At 35.3% G+C, this 27544-nt stretch overlaps 1 protein-coding gene across 3 annotated transcripts in view; it reads right to left on the bottom strand.

The window, feature by feature from the left end:
* LOC105833892 (nephrin) overlaps window positions 1-27544 on the bottom strand; it is a 259982-nt gene that overhangs the window by 59784 nt on the left and 172654 nt on the right. The gene's annotated exons all lie outside the window — the stretch shown is intronic.

The raw sequence follows: 27544 nt of genomic DNA, 5'->3' as shown, positions 1-27544 counted from the left end.
TAATTCTTGCTTATTAATTTATGTCAGCTTCGAGTACCAGCTAGCGAGTGAAAGAAAATATATCTATAAGAAATTTGCTACTAAACGAGACATCGTGTTTACCGAAGGAAAAGCGTATTACGCTTCCTTCTTTTCCTGCTTGACGTAGCTAAATCCTGCAGACCCTCGTTTACGTTCTTTATAACCGTAAGCGCGAAGTTTGTTAAATATTAAACGCGAGTGTCCACCATTGCTTCCCTTCCCAGCGCTCTCTGACTTCTTCCCGCGTCTCGAACTTTCAAGTTTCACCTTTTTCGAATTCAGGCTCTAAAGTTACGAAATTGTAAAGTTTTAACGACTGCGATATTTTAAGGCGGAAAACAAGGGGAACGTTCGGAAGATGCGAGAAATGCGGTACCCGGAACCCACAGTGAAAAGGGCTCGCGCGCAACCAAATTTGCAAAATCTAAAAATTCTACAAAGTAACGGTACGCAGAATAAAATTGAGGAAAAGATAAGGTATCAAAGGACGAATCTTTTATGAAAGAAGGTATCTTATAAAACTGCAAGGCTCCAAGGGAAGTGGTATCATCTTCCTGTACTTTCTTTCTCGGCATGAACGAGAGTTTCTGGGGCATAAGCCAAGTATACCGTAGACGATGTATTAATAGCTTGTATCGATTTTAATACTCGAGGAAAATTCTCCGGATTCTTTAATGTCGGATCGAAATACATTTTACATATCTTCGCGGTGAAGAATTAAAAAGATCCTTCCACGAGTAACATAACCTTTGATCCTTTCGATTACGATTGGTTTCGCGACGCTCAATTTATCACTGAAGATTCGAAGCATTTTTCTTTATCTTACGTGCGCGCGGATAGGTGAGGATTCTCGATGGTTTCGCGAAGCAGCGCGCGATTCCGCAAAGTGTTTCTTTGCATTTCGTGCAAAGCAATGGATAGCTAGACGAACGAACGAATGGACCAATCAGTCAGCCGTCGAGATGGCTTTTTATCAGCGCGAACGGATCCGAAGGTGAGGTTCCGTAGATGTATCGACGGAAAATCGAAAGATCCGCGAGGATAAAAGAGGAGCTCGTTCTTCAAGGTACAACCGCACTTTTAATCCTGAACATCTAATCCCGCGGAGGTACGTACGAGCTGCCCGTTTCCGTAATTTATCGACGACCAGCGAGAATTGTCTCCGCTTTCTTGTAAGCGACTAACACTGCAACGTGCCGCTCAAGAGAATTGTTGAAAATTTATATAAAAAGGATCCAATTTCTGTCGGGGCTACAAAAAAAAAAGAGGAGTAATTAGACTTAATCGCTTAAAATATAACCGGATCTTTAATGCTGCTCATAAATTGTGCGTCCTTGTTACTAAATAATATTATTATACATATTCGTTTCCGTAACGAGAATTTTATTGTAATTTACACACAAGCGACGAATTGTTCATCGATTTTGCGATTCAATGTGCATTACAAATGCCGAACAGTGACGTAAAGAACGAACCCGATATGCATGGTTAAAAACGTAATTTAATATAGAAAAGTCCTTTTACTGAAATACAAAGCACTGGATAATACATGATATTATTACGTTACATCGAGAGATCATATATGAAATACAATATCGACTTTTAATGCTAACGACTCGCGACGGAAGTGCAGTGATATTTACATAACTAAATGTTCGTTCGTCACGAAACGCTTATTACAAAAAAAAAAAAAAAATAGTTGCCGAAAGATTATCATCTCGTTTTACGCTTCTAAAAGCTCGACGTTGTAAACGATATCTACGTGTACGTGCTTGTGTGCGTATAACGGACATTTGAGCATTTAATATCGGTGAAGTCGCGCGCAATTAAATCGCATCGCGCTTAAACAAATTAAATTCAATCCATTCGCGTCAATCTAAATCAGATAATGGATATGGATAACGTTTCATTCGCCGGCAGATTAAATATCGATAGCACGACAAGCCCCCGCCGCCGCCGCCGCCGTCCGCGCACAAAGTATTCACGTCGAAAGTAAATGAAGGAGGTAATTCACTGTGCTCGGGCGGGACGTGTGTTTCACACGATAAAATATTTACAGCGTGATAAATTCGTGAACGCGATAATCCCGGTGACCGAGGGGGGTAGTGAAAAAAAATCCAGAGATAAGGGATTCACTGCTCTTCCAGGATTCTCCGGAGCAGTGGCGAAGAGAGCGAAGGTAGCAAAATATCTAAGGTATCCGAATATCAAGAACCGCTGCATTCAAGAATCCCGATTGTCCCGACATTCGAGAAAGTTATTAAGTCAAGTTTCAGCGATAAGGATTGAATTTAGATTTTACTTGATACGGCATTTCAATTAGACGGTACAGATGTACATGTAGAAATACATTTAATTCAAGGAACATAATGACAAAACCTCAATTATCCAAGATACACAGGGGATCGCAAAAGTCAAATATTTGAAGAATATTGAAAGAATTCTTCAATTAAGAACCGCGCGATTTTAAGAATCGAACGTCAAACGCGCAAGAGCATGAAATTCTTAAAAAAACTCCAGGAATCCAAACATTCCCATTCACGAGGACCCAGAACATCCGACAACCAGATTTCCAGTATTCCCAACAATCTGACGTATTTTTTTTTTTCTGGACGACATTCCTATCGCGCGTGTATCGATCTACCAGCTCGCTTCGCGCCGGAATCCAGCGCGTTGTTACCCGAACGAAGAACGAAGTGTGGGGACGAGAAATGGGAAAAAAAGGAGAGTGGAAAAAAAAAACTACACGCGAGTGGAGGAGCGTGCGACTACGCCGACGTGATGGAAGTGATTGATGAGCGGCGTTGGTGATCGGCTCGAATTCCGCGGCCAATATTTTCGGGAGAAACACGGCGCCGCTGTTCCGCGACGCCTGCTATCGCTGGCGCGCGCCGGATTTCCCCGAGTTTGCATTTATGATCCCCCCAATTAGCGTACTCTTCGGACGGGAGCAGCGAAAGGGTGGCCGGCCGTAGTTAGGGGCGGAACGGGGGAGGGGGGCGATTTTGCCGGTTCGTTACGCTTCAATGCATAAATGAGCAAACGTTCATTAAAGCAGAAACCGTTTTTTTCGGCCATCGCTAATTGTCGAGTAGCGCTCGCGCGGCCCGCCGATCGACATCGTCCATTTTCCGTCCACTTTTCCCCCGCCGCGGCGCACGGCGGGCGTTTTTCCCGAGAGGGGCGCGCACCCTTGAATCACTCCCTACTACAGATATCGAGTTCTGCGTCAACAGCCGGCTTTTTCAGTATTTTATCACTGTTAAAAAGCTATTCCTTCGATGTCATCAGTGACGAGATATGCACTATTTTTTGCTCTCACTTTATTTAAATTTAAATCTATAGTTTACCTATAAATGTAGTAGTATAATGTTATGTAGTAGAGTTACAAATTGCACATACATTCAAATATCTCCATCACAAAATATTATATTATTTATTACACCTGAATTTTATTTAAAAATTATCTGAAAATTTCTAATTTTTCAAAAAATATTATTCCAAAATGCCAGCTAAGATTAAAGAATTTTTTAATGCAGCTTTAAAATGAACTTATTTTATTATACTTTTTAATGTCACTTCATCATACAAAGGAAAGTCAATCGAGTTTTTAATATTAAATTTCAGAAAGTACTAAAAAAAAGTAATATGAATTAAACGGTAAATTTATCTACAATAACACAGCTAACTAAAAGCACAAAACGCACAATGCCAATGTATTGTAGAACAATGTAGTTTTTTATTGTAACTTTTTAAATAAAAACTCACAAAAATGTAGATGAATGAATGTGTATGCCACATTTACAGTTAATAGTCGACATTTTGTATTATCAAAATTAATTAAAATTGTATTATTAAATATTAGATTAAAAAATTAAACAAATGATAAAAGAAATATTTTTCCTAGAAAGAAATAGTATTTAAATTTAAAAATAAAATTTCAAAAATTTCCTTCAGTTTCACAACAAAATTCCATGAAAATTCATAATTTACAAGGATAACAAAGAAATTTTCTGAAAATTCTAGATTTTCCCGGTTTTTCTCATAATACATTCTAGATGTATTTAAATAAGGATCGGTGATTCTCAAATATCCTGGATATGGGAACGTATGATGAATGTACCGAGGTAATCGCGTAACGAGCCGAGGATGACGAGCCATGCTAAAGCAATATCAAGGTGGTTTAACATCGCGGACGCCTTGGATTTACGATGCAGATTCGTCAGATCTACGGAACGGCGCATATGAGGGCAAAGTGGCATGCGTTATCGAGATTGAGAACAAGGGCGACAAGAGCGGTAGCGTGAAATTTTCCTCCATCTACGCGTCACTCTCGCACACATTACCACATTCCGATTAATGCGCTGATCACGGCCAAAAAAAACCACTTCGCTCTTCTCGCTAAAATGCCCGCGGTTCCAAACGATCGACGCACACAAATGTAATAATGCATTTTCTTTTCTTGCGCGCTCTTTTAGAATTATCCCGGAAAATGTGTCGCGAGTTAGCGAAAATTGAAAATTGGCGCGTCCTACGCTTCACGGTTCACTGACTCCCACCGAGCTTTGTTAAGCGTTTTAACACGCGGCTCCATGTTACATTACATTAATGATATTTGCCTAATGACACCCTAAATTGACTTTAAAATCTTTAATTCGTTTTAGCGCATTTTCTCATAATGCGCTATTAAAATAATATACGTTAGCACAATATATTTTGTGATGCAAAATTTTATCCTTAAAAAGTTAATAAAAGTACAATAAAGGTACGTAGTTTTTAATTTTATAACTTATTCTGAACTAAGTACAATAAAGTTGGATTATAATAAAGCAAATATTAATAACCGAAACACCGTGCAGGTAACATCACGTGTAAAAGTTTATGAAAGATAAGTTTATAAATGATTTTGTTTGTAAAAAAACCTGAGAATGATAAAGTATATAAATAATATTATGAAGCAAAGAAAAAATTTGGCGAAAATAATCAAGATTTGATAAAATAATTTCAATTGAATGTATAATTAATATTTAATAATACATATAGTAAATGTACTAATAGTTAACCAAACAATTACTAAAAATTACCGAATGCTTGGTTATATTAAAATCAAGCTGTATAAAATTATTTCATGAAAATTTAATAACTTATTTAGGCTTCATTATTATTATAAATTCTTTTTTTTTAATGTACCTTTTTAATGTATACTCCTAAATACATTCTAATCAGTGTGCAAAATGATGTTAATAATATGTGAAAAGTTAACATGATCGGCAATGATCACAATCACAACTTTTTGCCCAACATCGACAAATTTCACACATTATCGCGGATCACAATTTTTTCGCGAGAAAAAATATCATTGAGCAATGCGACGTGCTTGCATGCCGGAGGCCATAAGTCCTTTATGGATATCCAGGCTCGTCGTAATAACTTTCGTCGTTAGGCAAATGATCCGCCCCGTGGCCCGCGAAAGCACGACCATTTTTCCGCTCTCGTAGGATTTACTTAACTCGGCGTTTCCTTTTTTTTTTTTTTTCATGAGAAAATCGTACGCGGCACGGAGTAAAGAGCGCCCGTTCCGCAACAAAAATGATGTAACTCGGCGATGCGGATGTCGCGCGGGATACATCTCGTGCTGAACGTGCTTTTACAACGTACCGGATTACGTCGCAGCGTCTGCAGCGTTATTTCTTTCTCGCAAGAGTCGCGTATTTGTGCGCGACGCGCTTTAAATTCAATCTTCCATAACTGAGCCGTGCATAATGCAAACGTACGCGTTACATCTTCCTGTGAGTAAGCGCGCTCACGGGAAGCTGATTTTTTACAACAAGGCAAAAATTAGCTATGCTTTGCACGATGTAACGTCTGGAATGGCCTACATTTTACGCGAGCTTCGCTTTAAATATAAATAAAGTTGATAAAATTGTTCGCTTTTTATGTACAAATGGAATTAATGACAATATTTTTCTATAGATTGTTTGCACACGACGTGTTTTTTATGACTGAAAATGCTAAACAATAATAATTGTAACTGGGAAAATACGAATTTTCCAAATTGTGCCACTTTCAAACCAGCGGCACAACGTATCGAAAATCGAATTAACCGACCGTATCGGAAATAAAAAATTTCTATCTCGGATGCCTATAGTTTTCCACGGGAATAATTCGGAGAAATAAACTCGACTAGATCAAATAATGCTTTATTTGCCGTGAATGTTTATCCTTTGTGATCCACGTCTCGTGCATATTTCATCATAACGACACTTACGGTAGGAACCGTTTATGTTAATTTTCTTCCATCGAAGTGATATTCGCTCCTGCTGTCGCACGTTACACGTCAGGCACGAAATTAATTACGGCGACACGCGAATTTCATTCTCACGCGCCGACCGACACCGCGTTTGCTAAACGATAACGTGCGCGACGTGACATAATTAATTACGGATTTACGACGATCCGTTATGAGTCATTTGTCCGGCAAGCCGCGTTTACGCGCGTCCACATTGCACATCGCCACACACATTTTCGTGCCGTCGTCGCGTTCAAGGCTCAATTTTGTCACCGCAATTTCGCCTATCGCAATTACGTGACATCTAAATGAAGTGCACAGGCTGTATCTAAACAGAATTTCTCTATCAAAGACAGAGAAATTTTAAACTCACGACAATTGAAGCTAAAGCTGAAACTATGTTTCGATGCACTGAGAAAGAAAAGTTGTTAATTTAACTAAATTTTGTAACTTGATTAAATTTCATTAAATTAATTTTAGCATTTAATATAAATACATAAAATATTTTCACTTTAATTTTAATTATTGTATATTCAACTCGGAAATATACATAAATACTTAAACTAAAGGAATTTACTTGTGTTGAAAATTTATTCAAATTAAGTAGCAACTGTTTTTTTCTCAGTATAATATTCTCATCTTTTCTTTATACTAATTCACGACCTCAAACTTAAATTTTGTTAAATTTCATAAAAATATATCTATGAGTTTTAAACTTTATCGTCGATATTCGCAAGCGCTCTCTCTCTCTCTCTTTCTCTCTTCCTGTCGATCGTTTCTCGAGACGAGGCTCTCACCGAGACCCATATTTTTTCGACGCCGGAACCGAATCCGGCTCGATATCGCGTTCGATTCCTCGCCGGATTTATCGCGAATAAATTGCATCAAGAGACTCAAGCGTGCATGTGTGTGTGTATACTGAGTGTCTTAAAATTTTCGAATCAAAATACTATAGTAAGAAATTTCTCGAAAAATCAAATAGAATTATTAGTAAATTCTTATTCACACGTAGTTTTTGCGTGTAAGAATTTAAAACTGAAAAATTATGCACAAACTAAACTATTTAGAAATTTAGCTGATATACATCTAAAATTTTTGTTAGACTATCAAAATAATTATGTAGGACGCTCAAGCAAATTACTAGAATGTCAAAACTTTTTGAATTACTCAATGTGCTCCTTCATAATTATTTCAAATCATCAAAATTATTTTCAGATTCGTATACAACTAAATGTTTACATACTTTACGAAAAACCACCTCTTTCCGTGACCGTCTAATCTCTGATTGCTTGACAGCTTCTTATATCTCAAAAACTACAGCTTGAATTAAAGATCTACAAATAATCATTTTACTTATTAATTTTTTAACAATTTTCTTGTTGTAGTATTTTAATACACGGATTTCGGGATACTCTGATAATACATTCACCTGCACACACACACACACACATACGCAGGAAAAGTCGCTGCTGCTTTCTGGAAAAGTCCGGCATAGCGGAGATGCGTTCTCGTGCACGCGGGTCTGCTCGTAAAGTCGTGCGGGAAACTTGTCGCGAAAGTCGTTCGCAAAAGCTCGACTTTCGCAAATCTCGCTTCTTGTTCCCTCCCTCCTCTCACTTTCCCACCCACTCGGTGAACAGACTCGAATGCAACAGCCGGGAAGACGGCCCGCAATTTTCCGGACGAGCGCGTCTCGCGTCGTACGTTTCTCGATTATAAGTCACGCTGTATCGCGCGCGTGTGTATATTGCTTTTGTATGCAATGGTGTGGGGGGGGGGGGGAAGGGGGAAGAGATGCGTCGGTCTCAAGCGTGATCTACGGCGGATGAAAGTTTCGAAGAATAGATGTAAAGGACCGCGCCACGTCTGTAGCGTAATGATATTTCGCACAGGAAATTCGAAAGATGGCAAACGCCTCTTCAGCTTTGTTATGGCATTTTCCGCAATATGTGCGTGCATATGTATATACAAGAAATCTCAGCATAATTAGAATTTCTAAATATAAATGATAAATACGGCCATCTAACCATCTTTATCGTCATCATATCAAATCTTAACCCTCAATGACACTAATAAAAAAGTTTCAGTCAAATCCTATTTCTGTACGTTTAAAATCCTATGAAAATTTCAATTAGTATAGATAAAATCGTTTTAAACCTTTTTCTATTAATTGCTATATAACAGTGGTTCAATTGTGTGTGCAAACGGAATGTTTAAATGATCTAGAAAATGTTCAGATTTATCATTAACACATATTTAGAATAAAATAATAAAATAATAAACACACTTAATAAAAAAAGGTTTTATTAATAGAAAACGCATTTTTATTATAAAATTAAAATTACTATTACCACTTATTTTAAATAAAATCGTAAGTAAAAAATAACAAGACAATTTTTTAATCAGAGATATTTAATTGCTAGATAAAGATATTTTTAAGAAATTTGTGGGAGATGCAGTAAAAAGAAAGAATGTTGAACTCAAAATAACCATAAATATAGACGTTAAAATGACTTTTTTACTAGATGTAGTTAAAGATTAATATATTTCTAAAGAATCTTAAATTGACTTCTACTATATTTTTACTATTTATAAAAAATAGTATAATTATTACTTTTTATTTAATTTTAATTCATCCGACTAAATATTATTTTTCTTAAGAATCAAATAAAACTTATAAACCTCATAATAATTAAGCGCGCAAAATGCGATATTATTATTTTAACTCAAATTTCCAAAATTTCAAATAAAAAATCCTTTAACGCTGACAATCTCCATTAAACCTGTCGGACATCGAACTGTCGCTAGAAATATAAAAAGTCCAAATTTTTTAATTCCACTTTTTCAAATATCATTTGCACTACCATCCTGCCCAAATACTTATATCAATTCACAGTTAAAATCGAAAAACGTGCGTTTTTTTACTCTGCTTTCAAATTACGTTTAATTTCGCGTAATTGCTACAAATATCTCGGAAGCAGTACGACCTCCTGTCGACATAATTAAGCTAACACTAATTTACACGTTGCCGATCTTATGGTAGCTCCATTTCGATTTCCGTGCACTCGAGTCGTGCTGTAATTAAAAGTATCAGCTCAGCCGATGGCTTCATTTAACGCGGATCTAACGAGGTCGTCGCCGACCGTCAATCAGTCAATCAATGATCAACCGAATGCCGAGCCCCCGCGCTCGATAAACAATTCGCCCCACGGCTTGAAATGGCATCGACATTCGATGCATTCGCGAGAGACGCGTCTCCTTTTGTCCGGCGACGGGTCCGGGATTGATAGGAAGCCCGGGCCCGGAATCGAAATCCGAGATCGAATCTAGTCAATTAAAGTTCGATAGTAATTAAACGCGAGAGAGCGACGCGACGCGAAGCCGCCGTTCGTCGTCCGATGGCTATGCAACCGCATAACTAACGGCAAACTTTAGCGAGACCGGCCAATCTCGACGAGCCAATTCATTGTTCGTACGCGGTCGTCGCTCAAAGCTAAATCAAACGACGAGATTACTAGCGTCGACAATATTCCCTCTTCAACCTGAAGATTGTATTCCAGAGGCTTCCATCCTCCCTCGCTATATTCGTCCGGCTTTTGTCCGATCGTATGGAGGAGGAAGAGATCTAAACAAAATCGCTCTTACTTTCAACTGCAAAACGACCGGTGGCCCGATCATCGAAACCGAAGCGTGCAAATTTGCGTGCATAAACAGAAACTCGGGGGGGACTCCGCAAGCGGTCGCGCCGTTTACGCGGTGAAATGGAACGACGGCGGGGAGGTTGCGAGTTTGATCGACGGAGCAATTTCGACGTACGGTCCACACCGCGCACGCTATTCCATTTGTAGGCGGCCGAGCGTGCAGCGTGCGTGTACACATTGTGCTCGCGGTCGTGGATAAGTGCACGCGGCGCGACGCGATGCGTTGCGTACACGTCGCGACGCCCAAATTCGCGTACTCATATACACACACACACACACACGGCCGGACTCGCGAGGTTAACCCGGCCGTCGATTAATCGGCTTCGCCTCGAGTCGACGAACTAATCTGTTTACAATGTACACGGTCGGATCTAATGGCCGAGTGGATCCGATCGGGCGACACGCGCGATACATGATTATATTCCGGAAGTTCCGCGGGAAATCGAATCGCGTCGGGGCCGGCCCGCCATCCGCTTTCACCTCGTTATTACGCGCGAACCCGAATCGGATTAATAGCCGCCGCCGTCGTCCGGTTTCTGGCCCGGACACCTGAACTAAATATAATTACCTGCCGCGACGCGCATCGGGGACGATAGGGAGCGAAACGGAAAACAAGAGAGTTTGGCGGTGCAAATGAATGAAATATCTCTTCTTTGGCTTGGAACCGTTGGAGTGTTTTTTTTTTTAATACTTTCGCTTCGAAAAAATAAAAATAAAAATTATATACAGCAAATCTTTTTATTAATTAAAAATGCATGCCTATGCAGTTGGGAAGTCTGTGTTAAATTTTATAAATATTGCATGTCCCACGTGGTTCGCTTTGTGTTAATTTAGCATAAGATGAATACATTAGAAAATAACATAAATATTAAAAAGTAAAAATGTTACACTTCGACACAATTTGGAAACAGAGTGTAAAAACATATCTTTTTAGTATCATATTATAAGTATAAATTAACAATTATGATATGTTAACGCGTACATTTTATATTCATTAATCTTAGAATTTATATTTTAACACCATGTTATTCGTATGTCATTCATCTATAAATTGTAATATTTTTACATTTAAGAAAAATTATTAATACTTTATAATTACCTTTAACGTTTAATGAATAATTGAACAATCACATATAGATATACAATATGCAATTAATATAATATGTAATACAACTTTAACTAAAATATTAGAAATACTAGTAATTGTCCACACAAAAAAAGAGTAACCAAATCAACGAATAATAGATGAAAAAAGATAAAGAGAAGTAGATTTGTAAGATAAAGATTTATGTATAAAATAGTTTTTAATTAAATTCTAAAAAGAAGATAATTTTGCAAGGATCCTTTGGATTCTCGGTTTGTAAAATATTAATGCAAACTCGAGCAAGTAAAACGAGGCTGGCGAAAGGGAGATAACTCTTGAGCCGCCGCCGTGCTGAATAACCGGCAGTATTAATATTTGCACGCACGCGCACGCACACTTGTACAAGAAAATTGAACAAGAGAGCCGAATATTATCTCGGCAATTAACCCGTTCACGCACGTGTTTTGACTTACGCCGCGCAGTTTGCCTCGAAATTTGGTCGCGGTAATTGCAGTATTTAGACATTATTACGTAATAAATATACGCCCTCCCCCCCTCTCTCTCACTCTCTCTTTCTCCTTCTACGAACGCCATCCAGCCGAACGCGATACATTATTTTCCTTCGTTTTTTCTCGGCAAGGCGGGTGATTTTTACGTGCGATTACGACGCGGAGGCTAATTAATTAGACGGCGATCTCGTGTTCACAAAGTTCCGGCTCTCCCCGTGATTTCGCAGGATTATGCGGCACAAACAATCGGGCGAATAGTTACTTACGCCGTTTCTTGTTTCGCGGCAACAGTCGCGCGCGACGCTAGTTATTAATTAGATGCCCACCGCCGTCGCCACTGCCGCCATCGTCGTTGTCGTCGTCGTCGTCGTCGTCGTCGTCGTTGTTTCACTCTCTCCCTTTTGATGCGCATTTCTACGCCCGTTCTCCGACGCGCCGTTCTTCAGCGACCCGAATTCGCGATTTACGACGGGTAACTTTGGTAACTACGTCTATTTTGCGCGCGCGAAATCGGCAGATTGCCGCCGGGAGCTGTGTATTCGGGATCGGCAATTCCCCCGGAAGACCCCGACGCTCGACGCCAAATTCCCGTGGGAATTGCGTTATCCATTTACCTTCTTCGAGCTAATCTCATTCAGTTTAATTCGTCATAATTAGTAAATCCGTCGTAAGCGTCTTTAGGAGTCCAAACTTCAGAAGACACGCCAGTAATATCAAAGATATACTTTATCCAACGTTTTTTATTTTTTAATACTTTGAATTAAATACCGATTATAAATTTAATCTATAAAAGGGCATTTTAGAAACTTAATGCATTTTAAAAACACTTGACGATATTATGTACATACATCAAAAATTGTTTTATAACTTCAAAGAAAAAAAATAAGGTGCGTAACTCATGTCAATATAAGTCAGAGAATTAAATATAAAATGACACAAAATCAATATTTGGAATATTTAGATATATTCTAGGAAGATAATATTAAATATTGACAATTTTTATTCTAACTCATCTATTTCAGATTAATAAATCCATAAAATGTTATATTTATCTGCAACATTCCAATTCTTAATTAATTTGATATGTACATTATATCATCTGCCTATGTCTTAAACGTACTTATTTGGTATAATTCTCATAAAGAATAATTAATATCTCGAATTAAAATAATATATAATATCTCTCAAATTCGTCAAACACATCGAACTGCAGAATAAAAACATATTGGAATTGTGCTCTAAATAATTAATATTTTTAAAAATATTTTGTGCACTAAATAATTTTAAATAAGTACGCAAGAGTAAAGAAATAATAAGATAATAAATTATAGATTATTCATTGTTTGGTTCTTCATTGATAGATTATTTATTTCCGCCGTTGCTTGATGCCTCCAAGGCTTCTTCCTTCTCTTGTGTTCCTTCCATTGCTGTTTCTTCACGATAGTGCAAAGCTCACTCACGAAAACAATGTTAATTACGATCGCTCATTTTGCACAACATTTACTGATGTTAGGGCCAGTTGTTCCAACTTCTTGCCAAACTTATCTACCAGATAAGCATGTGTCTATTTTCATTTCTTTTCTTAAACAAATAAAGACAAACATATATTTACCTGATAGGTAAGTTTATCAAGAAGTTGGAACAATCGACCCTTAATCATATTACAAGACAACGCCAATTGTATTATTTCAGAAGGCTAAAGAGTAAAATAGCTTTAACATCATTAATTGATCGTAAGAGGAATGATCCTTGTGACATCTTGAATTGTCGTTGTTTAAAAAAGTATGATGAAACACTTAGGTTGATACCTGCTTACGTCTTTGTTCGACTAATGGCATGACCACTTTATATTGCTGCACTACGTCAAATGAAAAAGTGGACTTGCCTAAGAAAACAGAGACGTACCATATTACGTATGCTGAATTATTTTGCTTTCCGCATTTCAAATTAATTTCAAAATAAATGAATGAGTTATTTATAGTACATTTTTATATGCTTTGGCACATGGATTCATTAACGTTCTTTGAAAAAATAATAAATTCCGCTTGATATTGAGAATGCTTTAATGGCATCATTATTCAAATTTCAATTTAACAAATGTATGTAATTTAATGGATTAAATACGCAAATTATTTAATTTATTTTATTATTTTATTTTAATAACTAAAGCAGTTTTTAAAAGCTTTATTGTAATTAAAAATTTAATATTTGATAAATTGTTGTACTTGAAAAGGCTATTGAAAGTATATAATGCCTAAAATAAAACTGAAAAATAAAATTAGGTTTGATTCAGTAAAGAGTACTTATATATTAATGCTTATTATTATATAATTTATTTCTCTTCACTAAAAAAGAATATTATTATATATATAGAATATTATTTTTACAAATCGATCAATCACCTTAAATAATACGCTAATTTTTTTCTACATAAAGTCTTCTTTTAAAATTTACTCTTAAAATCCCAGTAATCTCGGGGCAATATGGACATCCAAAAACTTTATTGTAATTTTAGTAAAAGTATACAGTAAATTTTACTAAAATTATAATCAAATTATTTCAAGTTGTCTCACAACTATAATTTTTAGTCGTCAACGATATATCATATGTAGAGAGAATTTTCTCTTGGAATTTATTTTTAAAAATAAATTCTAAGAGAAAATTCTCTCTACATATGATATATCGTTGTACTATTAATTAATACGAATACAAGCTTAAGTCGTGTTAACGGATTGACTGATTGATTGATCGTGCTTAATGAATAATTAGTGCACACGAATCATTAACCCGGGGGATCTGCAAGTTATTCCATCACAGTCGTGTAAAGAGCACACAAGTGCTCGTTGCAAAACGCGCTCTCCGCTTCTACGGCGATAAATAATCGTACGAGACCGACCGCGAACATTTATCGCGAGCTGTGATTTGTGGAGGACCACTGGGGGGACAGCGGGATGGGGGAGCGGGCGGATCGAGAAATCATTTTTGCTGGTCGGAAAAACTGTTTTTTTTTTATATGCTCTTTGCAAGATTCATTTCACCTAATCGATTTTCCACTGACAGCTCCGAGACCGCGGGCATTTTTGCTTTTACCTTGGCGCGACGATACTTCGACAATATATAAATACAGCGGCATTCTATTTTTCTTCTCGATTAATTCACACGGCGGGACTATCTCAGCGGAAATTCCATCGTGGAGATTTACCGCGATATTTTACTCCGAAGATTGGAAAGTTACGGATATGACAGCGCATAAAAGTGGAAAGGCATTTGCTTTTCTTTCTCTCTTCAATAGCATAGATATTAAAAACCAAGGAAAAAGGAAGACAAGGGAGGCTTTTAATATTGGCCGTGGACGATCGCGTCGAACGATAATTCCTCACAGGTTAAAAATGCATTAAATTGCAAAAATAACTCGACTTTTGTTTCCTTCACTTCCCGACAGATAGGCAATAACTTTTTTTCTCACAACGGGCAACTAATTATCCTAAAGAATTAATAAAGAGAGCTCTGCGTTCGCACTCGGCATTCGCACAATAATCACAATTTCGCAGCCGTTCCGTTTACATTGGTTTCTTCCTCACTTAAGATGATTCATTCGTGACAATGATGGCAAATAAGTCGTGTGGGCTCGCTTAAAGTAAGGTTCATTTATATAGTAGGCACGCGTGCCCGGCTGCAATTGCGGATACCCGTCCATGGGGTCGCACGAACGTTACCGCGCGACCCGGACACCGTCCGGTAATGGACGGTCGGGAAATAGCTTTCCGGTAAATGAACACGCGCTATGCCCTCCCCGCATTCCGTCCCGGGACGACGATTCTCGTTCTCGTGCGACCGAACAGATCGTTAACCACGTGACACGGGACGATGCCGTCGACCTCCTTCCTTCCGTTTTCTCCGTCGGGCACTGAGTGCGCCCAGCATCCTGCTTCCTTCCGTTTCATCATAAACTCACCGCCTGACCGCGGCGACCCTCCGCGCTTTAAATCGCAATTCCGAAAGCTCGTCCCGCGCACATTGTCGGTAAAATGTCGACCCAACGTTTCTTTTTATCGCGGTATGCCCTGCACGGAAAGAACGGTTTTATTGAAGTATCAAAAAATTTAACTAGATCGGAAAATCATTTTTCAGACCATCGATAGAATTAGAAAGGACGCCCCAGCATGATGAACAATGCTACAAAAAGTTTTGACATTTTAGCAGCTCTTAAATTTCCTACATAATTATATTGATAGCCTAACAAAACTGTTTTCGCATTTGTAATCAGTTAAATTCTTAGATACTTTAGCAAAATCGTTCTTTCCGTATATTTCATACTTTGAGTTCTGTGTATTTTTATCTTATTGTACCAGCTGACTGAAACAAACTACAGTTATAAAAAAATATATAAAAGCACCTAATAAGTATTTTGTGTTTTGTTTTTAATAAAGTTTGATATCCTTATGTCGCAATGACGCCGCATTATTAAGCACAATTTTATATAATTTTAATTTGCATAAAAATATATAAAAATAACGTCTGCGTTATAAAATGTAAATATTAGTGATTTCTTGTTTTTGAAATACGTTGTTCTAAACTGTAATAAAATCGCCACCATTAAGTAACCAAAAGTATCAAGTTATTCTGCATTTAACATTCGTTGGAATATTTTCCTTTACTTGTAATATGAAAAGATATATCCGAATTATACATCTTAACATTGTTGCATATATTTCATTCATGCATATATTTTGATTTGGAAATAAGTGTAAATTTTTCAAGGAAATGATAAATACAAGAAACTCGAGTCGTGTAGACCGGATAAACTTCAAGCTTCTCGACTAAAGTTTCCTCCATTACTGTAGATTAATTAATTCACGAATACATTAGAGAGGATCTATGTCACGGTAGATTTATTTTCACGCGTCGTCGCCGATTGACATTCGAGTAAATTATTACTCGCAGTCACGCTCGTTTCTTCCGGGAGCAACGAGCATTCTAAATTTATACCTATTAGTTCTCCCGGTGGGTAATGGACAACGTATCTCGACCGTGGAATCTCCCCCTCCTGAAAATTCTTGCGTACGACACGAGTTATTAAATTCTTCGATTATAGATAGGGACGGAGGACAAAAAGCTTAATGTTGAACCCCGTGCTCAAGCAACGGACGGTTCGGCCAGCCACAGGTGGGCAACGTCGTCCATCCCTTTCAATCCTTCTTTTGTTTTACTCCAATAATTCCTCACGAGATCTTACCAGAGAGATATTTAATAGATCGACGTAGGGCTTTAACGATTCCAATCTTTCTTAAGAAGTATCCCACGTACTCTCGGCTACAATAAAATTAGATTATTGAATCCTACACAATAGAAAACATTTTGTATTTTGTATTTATGTTAAAACCAGTCCTCGTAAAAATTTTTGTGTAGGATTTTTAACCAAGCATTAATTTGATATAATATAATTTGAATCTTTGTATTAAATTCAGACACTTTTTAATTAAAACAATTTATAGATAAAGAAATAAATAACATAAAAATAATGTAATTTTGAAACTACATATCTTAAATTCTAAGATAAATAAATAAAATGTAGATACGTGTCACAACATATTACAACTGTTAATTTTAATAAAAAGGTTTCTAAATTGTATAAAAGATAATTAAGACGTAGAAGTTTCAAAGTCGAGATAGGAAACCATTGACTCGGGCACAATTAAATTCAGAGATTTTTATCTCTGCAAAGTGTCAAGCCTTATGCGGGTGCATTAATTATAATGCACCGCATGATATTCTTTTTATGAGAAAATATCCAGTCGTATACGTTTCTCTAGGGATAGTCCTCTACTACTTAGCGGTTTTAATGCGTTTATCATTGTTACTATAAAATTTTGTTGAAATAAATAAATTCATGCAAGCAAAAAGTTTAGTTATCGTAATAATTTACTTGGTTCTGATAACATAATTGTTTATTAAATTAAAAATGTATTGATTGCATTAATTGGAAATCTGGTAGATTCAATCAGTACGTCTGTTCAAAAACGGACGAATCAGAAAACTTGTAGGCATTATCGGAAAATAATCAATCAAACGTTCTAATTATAAAATTATTATTATTATTAACCTAATTAACTATCATAATAATAATAAATGTAGCTGAAGCTAGCAGCCAAAGACAGCAGCCAAACGTCGAGCGGCCAGGGCTGAACGTCATATAGGCGTTTCCAGGGGGCACCATTCAATTAAACGTTAAAAATTCTCTGGTTATGAGATTTTTAAAAATCTTTTTTTAAAAACTGAGATTTTTAAAAACAAACTTTGAAAAATTTGCATAGAGTTTAGTCATTATAATACATAATCGATCATTTGCGACAAGACTTGTAATTTACCAATTGTTATAAATTTTTTAAACTAATTTTTATCATTTTCCGCGCCTCACGCCTAAACGCAAAATACGATTTCCTTCAAATTTGGCTGGAGATATCTTTCCGTAACGCACAATCGACTGATCGATCATTCACGGGAGAACGTGCATTTTCCTAATTGTTATAAATATTTTTTAAATTAATTTTTATCGTTTAGAGCCGTGAAACCGCTGCGTCCTCGTCGTCGGCTCTAGGTGCGGCAAAAAGCGGTAATGTACTTTACAAAAAAAAATCGCTGCATTATTCTGGTAATCAACTATGTTTTGCAAAAATGCATTTTCATAAAAATTTCTCATATACGGTTAATTAAGTCATTCTAGACTTCAAAAAATATTTTCGTAGAAATTTGAAGACAGCGTTCCTTGTATTTATCTGACTAACGTAATTAACAATTTAAAAAACCACTAAACAATTAATAACGATCGCGAATGAAAATCTCATAACCAGAAAATTTTTAACGTTTGATTGAATGGTGTCCCCTGGAAACAACCTATATGACGTTCGGCCCTGGCTGCTCGGCGTTTGGCTGCTGCCTTTGGCTGCTAGCTTCAGCTACATTCATTATAACCAGAAATTCTGCTTGATTTTCATCAAAACACATTTCATAATCATATATGTCTTGTTGATAATAGTCAAACCATTTTCCTCAGCATAATACAAATTATAAATTCAATTAAATTAAGTAAAGTAATCAAAAACTTTTATTTTGCTTAATCAAATAAGTTTTTTTCAGTATGTGTAATATATAGCTCGGACTAAAAATATTAAGCATCTATATTTTTTTCACTTATCGGTATTGTTTTCTATATATTGCTCATCACCTATTACATTATACATCAACTTAAATTTCCTGAAACAAAAGATAAATTATTTTAATTTTTGTTTAAATTCTCTCCAATTAAAAATATTTTCAAAAATAAAATTGCGCGCGCACTTAATATAATATACATATATGTATTTCAATATTATATTTATATTATATTTATACCCTTGATAATTATATCCTTAATATCAAAGTTAGACTTCGCATAAGTACAAAATAAAAAGGTTTCAAGTTATTTCTTTCGAGAGAAATAAAACCGCATTCATTCCTCGTCAATTCTCGGACACGTTGCGGTTATGTTCCAGATCGATTGCAGGCGACGAAAGGCCTCACTTTCAATTAATTTCGGTTTTGGGGCGCTCTATTATGCGGATTACAGCATTACAACGCGAATTCGAATGAGCGAATGCGAGGCTGCGTCTGACGAAGTACGCGCCGTTACCACTGCCGCCGACTCGAGCCTGACGTTGATAGATTCGTCGTTGTACCATTAGGTAGGATAGACTGCGCAGTTATGGGATGCTTTATTACAATAATGGCCGCCCATTTTCCCGATGAACGACTCGAGTTCGCCTGCGGTTACGCGGGATACGAATGCCGATGTTCAGAAACTCTGGGTATCGATACCATTAGTCATGTTATACCTGAAAAATTCGTATCGCTGCTATCAAACTCTTTACACGTCACATTCTAACGCACAAGCAGGGATATTTTTCGCAGATATCGGACATCGATTCGCTTGTTACTTAAAAAGATAAGAATCGATATTAGCTACTAATTTTTTCACCGAGAAAAAATGTCGAAATACCATAGGCATCTGTTACTTGTGGCATTTCTTTAATATTTATTTATTCGTTATAAAAAAAAATTTGAAATGTATGTTTATGACATGTGAAATATGTCTCATTTTTCTTATTACTATGTTAACTGACATTTTTGCTAAAGATAAAGTTTTATTTAAATAAATATTTAAATAAAGTAAAATAAGTTTACATTACACAAATATAAACTTTTAAGTATCTTTTCCTTAGCGTGGAAACATTTATTATGAAAATAATGTATAAAAACTGTGCTCTTTTAAAAAACTCTTTACATATCTTTCACTTTACAAATCTTTTTGCGTTTATCAATTTTAAAGATTTATGAACTATTTTTTCAAAAGCAAAAAAATATTATAAACAAGCAACTGACAAATTTTCAAATAACTTGAAATTTTAAAAATGCTATATATATATATTTGTATTTATTCTTATTTTTCTGTGTGTTTGTGTGGAGGGGAGGGTCTTAATAAAAACTATTGAAACAACGTCAATATCCACAGAGTATGATCAAATGAAAACAAAATTCAACTGAATAGAAAATGTCAACAAATCGAAATAACTAAAAATACGATTGTCACTTCAATTATATGAATGATCTGAAAGTCGTTTTAGAAAATTGATCAGTTTCTCGATCGTTTGTTAAACGAATATCGACAGTTGTAGTTGAAATGCATTTATAAAAATTTTGCCGGACGCCCTTTGTGACAAGATAATAGATTTTACCTTGCCGTAATTTTATATCGTTGATCAAGAACGATAGGCGTTTTGTACAACCACTGTTTTTCGCAAACGTTTTAAAATTATTGAGTTTCTATGCGACACGAACACTGCGCTTTTATTGTAATTGCGATTCACATGCTTTTTGATTTTACAAATTAAACGATTGCGGTTATACGATAACAATTTTTTTTTTTTTTTTTTTTTTTTTCAAAAAAAATTTGTTTTCGAAGTTACCACGTATTTAAAATATATGCGCATCTCTCTAAAAAAAAAATTATATTTTACCTGAATAATCTTTCGAATATGCTTCCAGCATGGTCCCTCATTTTGGTCAGATTTTATTTATTAATTGGTTTTCTATTTTTTTTAAATAACGTCTTGTGTTTTATGGCAAAATCGAAAATATTTGTTTCGTTGTTTACGTGAGCCATTTAGTAATTAAATAATTCCGCTGCAATTACTTTGGTATATAATAAAATGTTTTCATACGTGCACATTACCTTTGGGAGACCAATAGTGTATTATCCGTAATGTCGCATTTTTCACGAGTATACGTTCAACGGCACGTTCACGGTGCGTTTATAGCCCGATCATAATTGCTATTTGTTACTGCGCATTGTTTAGTACCGCGATATACGGGCAATTGCCATTTGGAACTTATCCAAGGTTAGTATCCAGATTTCGCATATTTTCAGCAGGCTGCGTACAAGCAATATCATGCGAATCTCGATTTCGCAATTGTATCTTCCAAACAATTGAATTTCTAAAGAATACCATAGATGGAAAAATCTTGGGACAAGTTTTGATATACTTTACTGTAACTTCCAACGGTGTAACACAATTATTTTAACTCTTATATACATTCTTTGATTTGTATCAATACAAATCATTCTTTATTAAACAGAGAAATATTACTTTGTAATTTTTTTAAACAAAAGTAGTGTCCCAAATAAAAATGACTTGAGACACGTGTTTTATAAAGATCTCAATGCGTGTGTGTGTGTTTGGAATTTTGACATGCGTCAAGCAATCAAAAGAGAAAAAGTAACTTGGAACAATAATAATATAATTTAAAAATTAAAACAAAATAAAATTAAAAAATTGCTAAAATAATTTGCTGTTACAATTTACACTTGCTTGAGATATTGTAATTTAAAAAATTCTTTTTTATAACAAAAAGTATTTTAAACGTTGATTAAACATTTCTATGCATAACATTTTGATAATTTTTCCTTAAAATATAAAATAACGAGAGAAAAAGAATTTAATTGACTAAAATTCAGTTATATAAAGTCTGTATTTTTTTCTACAAAAAATTATAATTTTCATTTAATTAGTCTTAATGTTAAAAAATTTTTAATTTAATAATATATTGATATTTCTTTCACTAAGCAATTTCTTCTGACAATATCTTCAAAATTCATATAACATAAATATTCCCTATTTGGAGAGACAGCAGTAGAACTGTTCAGTATATCTCGTATAAGATATATTTCATATTTATCCTCATCCAATATGTTAATAATTTATGAAACAAATTTCTTTCTTTTTCCTAAACGTTGTCCCAAGCTACCTTAAAAACAGTTTATTTAAAAAAATAATTGTGTTACAAAAATAATTATTATGTTTATAATCCCAGAGTTTGCTTTATTTGCCAATTTGCTTCATGTTTTGTTAAATTAATTAATCTAACAAAACATGCCATTTTACAGTATGTATATATATATGTATATGTAACAAGATTATAATTTAAAAAATTTATTACTTGAATTATATTAAGTCAAAATAGCCTTTTAAAAACTTAAATTTATCTTTCATTTTTCTGAGTTTTTTTATGACCATTGTTAAAGCCCAATTAACGATTGTCATAGTAATTCTGTTATACGTATCTATAAAAAAAACTGGAATTTTTAATTTGTTTTTAACAACTTATAAACCATATATATTGTGGCTAAATTTAACAAAAATCTTTTTTGTTCCAAGTCACCTGCATTATTCCAAGGTTAGGTCCGGAGAGCTTTTGGCGCTATGAGAGTGCTCTATCTTTCTTTGACATTCACCGAGTAAAAAGGATAGAATGATACTTTTAGCGCTAATAGCGTCTCCCCAAATCCAGCCCAAGTCTTTTCCATTCACAGTACTGAAATCTGACATTTTAACTCAATTTTTATTTCGTTTAAAAATTAAACATATATTACTCCTTATATGCAAGATTAAATTCTAGTATTATGTTCAACATTAACAATTAATGTTTAATAAAATAAAGCGGGGCATTGTACTCAAGTACTTCGGACTAATTACATTTTTACACGAACTATAAATTAAAATTTTACAGAACAATTCTATTATACACAGATTCTAAATGTATTGTTTATTTACGTATCCTCAAAACTACTTGTCAGGTTAAAAGCATGGAGTGTGACGAAATTTGATAAACGTCAAGGCCGAGAGGTCGAATCAAATTTCATTTCGCCGCGACATTTTACGTTGCGCCACCAACGTGAAGTCATAACGAAAGCGCGCGGAGGAGCTGACTAACAAGAACGAATTTTATTTCGCGTTCGTATCCTCCCGGAGATAAACTCATTTTACGAGCGGGACAAATAGAAAAATCCGTACGATGGACGCGCCGCATTGTTCTCCCGCAAAAGTATGTCGCACGGTATAGGCGAAGTCGCGGTCGAAAGTTTGTTGCATCTGAAATTTGTTGTCAAACAAATTGTGAACAATTATCAAGTTACGCATACGATATTCTCTTAACAACGTTAGAATGTTATTATAGCATGTTCAAATTTTGTAAAAATATTCTTTGAGAATTCTCGGATTTTCTCGGATTTTTATTTAAAATTCCAGACAAGATTACAGAATTTTTAATGCAGCTATGAAATAAATTTATTTTCATCTTTCAACGTTATCCTTAATTATACAATTACAAAAAGAGCTACTTTTTAGTTTTAAAGATCAAATTTAAAAACCTTTTATAATATTATATAATATGAATTAGAAATGGCATATAATAATTTGTCCAAAATACACAAATACAATTCATCGAAAGTATATACAAACTTCAAAAAATTAAATATTAATAGAATGATGTATCTTCTATTATCATTAATTTTTTAATAAAAACTCATACATTTCGAGTTTCACGTGAAAATGTATATTGTCATCAATCGATTGCCAACATTTTGCATTATCAAGAAAAAAAATTTTTTTAACAATTTTTTGTCAGAAAAAAATAGAATTTAAATTTAAAAGTAAAATTTAAAAAATGTCCCATTATAATAAAATTTGTATAATTCTCATGATAAACAAAAAATATTCTATAAGTTCCAGATTTCCCGATTTTTCTCGATAGTAAAAATCATAATTAATAATAATTTTCATAAATTCTATTGATACAAGCATTTCTTCTTTTAAAACCGGGAATTCTGTCGGAAACCGTAAACACGAGAATCCTTTCTATCGCAGGATACAATGAGTACATATGGGGAGTTCATGTTTAGCATTGTAAACTGGCGTGTAACGAGAGCTGATTTCTCGACGGCAGCTGTCACGTATAGCTCGTGGGGAAATGTCAGTTTCTGAGATAAACAAAAGGGAAATGATGCGGTTGCGTCGGACAGTTGCACGCATCGCTTACGTCGCTTTTGCATCGATGATGTTCCTCGTGCTTATGGAAACGTCACCGTGAATAAGACTACTGCGGATTCCCATGCAAGCATTCGCATCACCCTAATAAACCGTATAAGAGAAGAGCAAAACGTGAGGAACGTGTGCATTAATGAAATAAAATTATAAGATGTGAGTTAAAAGCGAAGTTAATATATTTACTTTCGTGATCTTTTAAAGTTTTTAAAAGCAGTACTTTTCTAAGTAAAACGAGTGTTTGATTCTTAAAGGGATACTAAATTTTGCCAAAGATCAAAACTCCGCATGGTCAACGCACGATTTCAAAGGAAATACTCTCCGTTGATCAGCGTGTTGACTCGCGTGGTTAACCGGACGAGCCCTCGAGAATTCCTCGCGGCTACGCCGGTGGCGATTAACCGTCGAGCTAATGCCAAATGCCCGCATATAACGCCGGACGCGAGGATAATACCGGATGCATCGTGCGACGGGGCGGTCGATCGGACGGACGGCCGTAAATAAACGGATAACGATAGCTCTCGTATCTCCGCGGCGCGAGCGTGAGCAGACGTTTCTGAATCGCGCGTTTACGCACAACGGATTGGACAGCCATGTAATTTCGAGGTGGAGGTGAAGCGGCCAAAATGGTATTGAATCACGCGGTACCTATAGAGAGTCATATGCGCGCGACGAGATACTCGTGCTTTCATTATCCCGTGCTGTCGCGTGCACAACGAGACCTTACACAGTTACTATGGGCAAGATAGTGATTGCGAGGAAAATAAAACAATTCTCGCAACGGTTCCCTATTGACAGTTGAAAGAGCCTGCGAGAATAATTATGAAGTAAATTCAAAATGAGAGTAAATCAAGAGAGAATTAATAATGCCGAAATTTAACGTAATTACCATAATTAATTTCATTAATTTAATAGAATATTGCCTCTTGCCTATAGAAGTGCTATAATCAAATTAAATTCGTTCATTTGTAAATTGATTGTAATTGATTAATTTCGAAACTTAACAATTACACGTATGCTGCAAAGTTAAATCAGATATTCTCTACGATTTCAAGATATAGCTTCGCAACGTGAATCTAAATCTCTATGTAAAACTGTGAACGCGGAAAGGATCTTGTCACGCACGAGCGCCACGGTGAAAAGGTTTTACATGGCACGAAGGCTTTTCTACTTCATCCTTTTACTTTCGAATCCGGTCGCTTAAGTAAGCGTGTTACTTTTGCGTACGCTCTCTCACTGACGCATCCATGCATCGCGCAAGCTATCGGAATCGAATTAACGTTCCCTTTACGTTCGCGCAAGGACACTTCAGACTGATAGAACCAATCCAAATTGTTACGCCGCGGCTCAAAGGATCGTTTCGGACCCTTGAGCAGGGCACGGCCGCCGACGTTCTCTATACGATCATCGGATCGGAAACGACGTCTCGCTAATATACGTTAACTTTTGGGAAACGTAATTGCCGATATTGCTCGGCGAACTCTCTAGATTGACTAATTCGCCATTCTCAATTAAGATGGTATTTTCCCTTAGAGCGCTGATAAAAAAAATAGCGTTTAACAAGCACTGTACGTATTCCTTCTTTTTTTATTATTCGTATACATCTACTATAATTGTACATATTAAATAATGTCTACAAATTATGGCTAATTCTTTATTAGTTTTTACGATAAATTTAAAAATAAATTTTTTAAGTTAGCTCATACGATTTTTCGAAAATTACCAAAGTTATCGACTTTAACTTTTCATGGTCTTCATTTTATCATTGTATCAAACTAATAAATAAATATCAAGGAGATTCTCAAAGTTCAACGATAGATTAATGAGAATAAATAAGCGCGGTTAACTGCAAACTAAAATATAAAAGTATAACTTGATTATTATGTGTTGGTCAGAAAATATTTTTGTATTCTTCCTATCTTTTCATATCTTTGTATTTTCCTTTTGCATAAAATACAAAAAGACTTTTTAATCTGATGCACAAAGACGAAATAATTTATTTTTCTTCATTAGCTAGATGTTTACTTTAGATTTTGCAATTCGAAAGTAGCTCAACAATATGAGACTAGAAAAATGATTTCTATGAGACTCATTGTTCAATGATGAGTCAAAACGTTCAGTTTTGTGATTGATACAGTTGTACTTTAATATAACCTGTATTGTTTTTTTGTTTTTTTTAATTTCAATCAATTTAGTCTAACTTTAATCAATTATCATTTCTGGAATATTTCGACGTTTAAAAATATGTAAAATATAAAAAATAAAATTTTACCTCTATTGAATTTTACATCACATAAGAAATAATTTTGATATTTCTATAGAAAAGTCCAATATTTACAAGTATGGTTCTTATAATCGATACCAAGTCATTTCTCAGAGATTGATTTCATCCGCCGAATGTAATGTCTAGCAGTTTGGCGTAAAAATGGCGTTTGCACGATTCTCAATTCCCAGCAAACCATTATTGGTTTTGGTAGCGATACCGGCCACGTACTGGCGATCTTATAACGGCGAAAGTATCAACTACGGTTACTTCCGGCTATTTACTTCCGCGCCGCGTGGTCAACGCAAGCAATTACGTACACTGTGCAAAGTTCAGCCTCAGTTGCTCCAATTTGCACTCAGCAACAGAAAGAAGGCTGTTACGTGCAGAGTGGACAGCGAATACCTATTTGAAACAATCGACTTAAGTGTTTTCGTGCATTTTCTCTTACAGATATAAATTAGAAAACAAGAAGCTTATGAGCAAATGTTTCGAATGCTATACACGTGTCTTGTCGGTGAATTGTTTACAATTTTGCCATATTGATTATTTTAACTTTGTTAAAGAAACCAGTTGATTAGAGAATTAAAAATAGTTGAAAAGAGAAATAAATTACATATGTCAGAAATGCTATTTTTAACATGTGTGTTATATTAAAAATAATTTTAAAGAGAAAAAATTTCCTGTTTCCTATTTAGAGTTTATATCTCAATTTCCAAGTTTCAAAAATAAAAAAGAGTAATTATGTAATTATTTATGACTTACTATAACGTTTTACCACAGGTTCGCGTAACCGTTTATTACACCATGTTGTTCTGTAATACTGCTTAACGTTTATTAACGTTTAATAACGTTTACAGCCCGATGTTCAACGTTATCTGATAGCCCTGTGTTATGCCCAACTAACTTTTTAATGGATAATGAACCTGTTATCGTATCTCCCATCCCACAAGTATTTAAATTTGCTGGCTAATTACACGGACTTCCTTTTTGCTCGATTATTACCATGATTTCGGTACCGCAAATGGCAATATTTACCCATAGGGAGTTGATTCAGCCAATTTCGAAAGTATCTCTTTACACATATATTTTATAATACGGTCGGTATATAACAGATAAATATGTATTTAGCAATGAGGGCTGGAGTTAAAACAGCAAATAATCTGTTAAATTTCAATTAATGATTAAATAAACAATTTATACCACTCTCTCACAAACTAGACTTAGAAATTACTCTAAATGTCCATAAAAATAAGTAATT

This window comes from Monomorium pharaonis, chromosome 1, assembly GCF_013373865.1.
Source record: "Monomorium pharaonis isolate MP-MQ-018 chromosome 1, ASM1337386v2, whole genome shotgun sequence".
In the NCBI taxonomy this organism is placed as follows: Eukaryota; Metazoa; Arthropoda; class Insecta; order Hymenoptera; family Formicidae; genus Monomorium; species Monomorium pharaonis.
This window is presented reverse-complemented; position numbering and strand designations above follow the sequence as displayed.